This window comes from Silene latifolia, chromosome 2 (genome assembly GCF_048544455.1).
Source record: "Silene latifolia isolate original U9 population chromosome 2, ASM4854445v1, whole genome shotgun sequence".
NCBI lineage: Eukaryota > Viridiplantae > Streptophyta > Magnoliopsida > Caryophyllales > Caryophyllaceae > Silene > Silene latifolia.
Window position 1 is genome coordinate 9155725 of NC_133527.1, and position 4426 is coordinate 9160150.

Genomic DNA, 4426 nt, shown 5'->3' on the forward strand with positions numbered 1-4426 from the left:
CAAAACATCTTACGCCTTTCCTCCACAAACCTCAAACACGACATCAACAAACCCAGATCCACCTAGCCCTCAACCATCACCAAAACCCACTGACCCTCCATCATCCGACGACATACCCATCTCCACAATGGCACTACTACAAATCCCTTATATTTAAGACGCTTCACTATTGACGCTTTAATAGAGCGTCGACCACATAACCCACTTCCCACTTAATATTTATTAGCGCAATTCTTAAATATTGAAAATTCACGAAAATTCCACCAGCGACTAGGATACTCCGTCTAAACCCATGCGCCATTCACCTTCTTCACCCATTTTCAGTAGTCCCTTGAACAAAACCCTAATAATAACTGCAAAGTCTCAACAATAATCAAAAATCTTTCAACAAAAATCGATTAAAACAAAACCCTAATAATATTTGTTGCGTTGATTGTTCAATTTAGAAGTTCTAGAAACCACCACTACACCTCTTCTTCGTTTCCTTCATCCTTAACCCTCACGTTGTAATTTGTCCTACATAGTCGCAAAACGCATCATCTATCATCACATTGTGCGCCGTCGTTCGATCTATTCATTCATCTGTCTTTTGTGAGTTTTAATTTCTTATTTTGTATTAAATTTGTGAGCTTTTTCACTCCTAATTACTGGACAAAGTCCTTAATTAATGCTTTTAGCGGCTAGAGTTTTTGCTTTCTGATTAATTTATGCCTCAACTTCTTCGTATATTAATTCTTTTATGATTATTAATAGTCTTTTTTTTCATGATTGTCATGTGGATAGGTAATAATCGACCTGAAGAAGGGTAGCAAATCGTTCAAGTTCTAAATGAACTACATCTCCAAGGCGGTATTAAAGCTAAACTTTCTTTAATTTTTTATAATTTTATAATTCATACTATTGTATACAAACCCTCACACAATGGAATTCTATTCCTTTGTTGTATGCACTCCAATTTAAATGAGATGTTCATAAAAGGAAATACAAGATGGAACTGACATATTTTTGGTTATTTTATCATTCCTGGTTGAAACTTAATCTTACTAGAGGTTCTTTGTTAAAGGGCAAGAAGTCTCGTAACTGTTAATTTTGGGGCTTCTATTTTGCCTGAAGCATAATTTAGGTATCTGATTCAATTTTTACTCAAATGGCCTAAAATTCATGTCGTATAAAAGTATTTTATTGGTACTTCTTCTGAAATAGTAGGTGTTAATTAGCATTGTATTGGGCTAGTAGTTTAAACTTTAAACCAATTGTGGTACTATATACTTCCTCTGTCCCAATCATTTGTTTACACTTGATTAAAATACCTCTCATAATGAATATAAAAAGTATATAAATGACGGAGACGGAAAGAGAAGTCAGTTGAACTAGGCTCTTTGTTCATGTAAGTGTTATTGTGGTTCATTAAGTTTGCATATGTAATAGAATATAGTTTGCATATGACCACTCATAGTTTGTGTATGTTTTTTGTTTCACTTGTGCCTTCAAGGGCCTATCAATTCTATGTCTTTCTTCTTATACTTTAGGATCCCATCTTTATTTTATTTTATTTTTTCTTTTGTTACTAGAATGTCAGTCCCCCTTTTCCTAATTGTTTGGCAGTATAGTGTGCATCAACTCTATCCTAAGATTAGTAAAATAATATTACTCTTGGTTGCGTATATTAAAGTTGGTTTCTTAACTCTCTTCTAAGACGGTCATATGTCATATCCGTCTCACGACAGTCCATTTATGTAAAAACAAAACACTCTTTCGTTACATAAATGAATTGTCTTTTATGTAATGGAACCAGACCGTCTCATGGTGTGAAACCGTCTTAAACTATAATTTGTGTATATAGATAGACGGGACTGGACCGTCTCCAGATAAAAACTTTCAAAGTATGTATTACGTGCTCCGTAGTATTTGTGTTGTTGCGCTTTGATTGAGCTGTGTTGGATGGTACTTCGAGAAGTGTAAAGACTACTAGCATCAGTCGTTAGGTCATTGAGACTAAACTATATAATCCGTAAGCGTGCGTAAGTGCTAAGAATGGGCTATGAACGTTTGACTGATGAACATGTTAGCATTGAAGTGGGGGAATTGGATGATCAATCCACTTGAACCCGAGAAAAGATGATCAACTTTGAAAAATGTAATTGTAGTTACCCCTTTAATTGGCTCTCAAAGAAGTTCTTATATCCCCAAATGTAAGGCCTTTTGAAAGGAATACAGGGGCAATAACTTCCTTATAATAAGCAACGGGTTAGATCCACTTCCAACTATGTGCCTTTAGATCTTGTTAATGCAGGTATAAACGAGATAGGAATTGGTGGTGTCTTTCTCTTGGTTTGATTTGATAATATCAAAAATATTACATGTGTAAGTATTGTCTTAAATTCATGTCTTATAGAAGTATTGTCTTATAGAAGTATTGTGAAATATAAAATATGTTACTAGTATTGCCGCTTTTGAAACAATATGTCGTCATTACCATTATTTTGAGCTAATAGTTTGACATTTAAACCATTTGTGAATTGTGAAACTATTTTATCACTTAGAATATGCTCTTAGTTCATGCAAGTATTATTATGGTTCATTATAGTTGTCTATGTACTTGTATATAGATTCAATATTGATGCGAATATCCTTCAACATTGATGTTTGGAACTACTTGTTGTACACTGGTTTATTGCTATAGGTTCATCAAGATGGAAAAACGGTCAATGCAAGATTGTTCCTCAAAGTATTCACATCTGATGTAAGTACACAATTAAGAGAGTTCTCTTATTAAGATATATATTTCCTTGTCAAAATTGGTTTTTAGGTTTTCATTATTTTTAAAATCATAGTTTACCGTCTTGTTGCACAACTGAAAGCACAACTGAAAGTTGAATCATTAAGAGGGTTCAATGTTCTCTTCTCTTAATGTTTTATTTTGGGATAGTGTTATAGTGCAACAGGTTACTTGACAGAAAGAACTTGAAAGCACAAAAAGCAGTAGTACTAAGATGACTTATCAGTAAGCAATCTTCTATTTTTTTCCACTCAAAAAATTAAGATAGTGGTGCATATACAATTTATTGGATGCCCTGACTACTTGAAACACTTTTGATATGCCCAATTTCCATAAAACTTGATCCATAGAAACCACTGAAGGCAGAATATCCTAATAACGTCAATTTTGAAGTTTTCGATCCTTGGTAATGTGGGTAAAATTTACCGAGCTTGGAGGCTAATATTTACCCAAGTATGTCTTTTTGCTATTTTGAGCATCCTTTGATAACTTCTGCTGCCTTCTTGGTCTCATCTTAGCTGAAGTCTTGTTGCATGTTATATAGACATGGCAAAATCAGTCTTGAACATGAACATGGCCAGTACACAGGTATGCTTAATTTTTTTACTTCTCTGTTTTATTTGATAGAGGGTATGCTATTTTCCTGTATGGTGCTGGAATGATGTGGGATCATTTGTAGAGCTATTCTGCCAGATTTTAGCTTCTAATATGTTCTGATGAGTTTCGTTTCAGATGACTCGTTTAGTGTTTACTCCATACTATACCATGGCCAAGAGCCTTGCTTTGTTTATTACACTATGAGTGTGAGTGAGTGTGAGTGCCGTTTAAATGCGTACTGTCTTGCTTTGTTTATTATAATATCTCTGGATACCAAGCATTAAACATCATTGATTCATAGTATATTATTACTATATACTACCCACCAAACCAAAGTAAGTATGAGTTAACCCGCACAATTGCACACGTAATTGGAGCCACATCCGGAGATGTGAAAGTGAAAGTACAACCTGGTTTGATTATTGCTTTATGTTATTCCTCGCTTTAGTGTATATGTAGTATGTTTTAATCAAACATATATATTCCTATAAATTATATTTTGTTTGCCCGTTATAGGTTTCAGATTCATCAGATTGTGACGATGCGCCTTCATATGTTGATTGAAGTCCCTTTGACATTGAGCATACATGATTGAAGCCCCTACGATGTTCAAACTACTAAGTGTCCTTGTCTAGCTAGTTACGTAGCATTATTTACGATTTTTTTGGACTTTTACTATCTTCCGGATCCCTTTTGGTATCTTTGATTTTGTCGTACTAAAAATTATGTACTAGTTTATATTAGTTAAATTGTCAATGCTAGCTAGCTATAGTATTTGTGATGGAGACGGTATATGTATCAAACGTATAATTATTTATAAAAGTACGTGGGTACGTTATTAATTATATACGGAGTACATTGCATTATGTTTTATTTTTTATGATTTAGTAATGATAGCTAGTAGTACTATATCATTTATAGGTGTATTTAATTAATCTCTACGTACGATTTTATCAGAAATCAAAAAGTCAAAATTAGACCGTGACAAGAAGAAGTGTCAATATATGAATAGTTGACGCCTAATTCCGTCTCATCGACTGACGCATAAAA

At 33.8% G+C, this 4426-nt stretch overlaps 1 long non-coding RNA gene across 1 annotated transcript; it reads left to right on the forward strand.

Annotated features, from left to right (window-relative positions):
• The first annotated feature begins 781 nt into the window (after positions 1 to 781).
• On the forward strand, positions 782 to 4221 carry LOC141628230 (uncharacterized). The gene is made up of 3 exons (XR_012537106.1): positions 782 to 849; positions 2684 to 3367; positions 3893 to 4221. It is a non-coding gene; the product is annotated as an uncharacterized LOC141628230 (long non-coding RNA).
• The last annotated feature ends 205 nt before the right edge of the window (positions 4222 to 4426 follow it).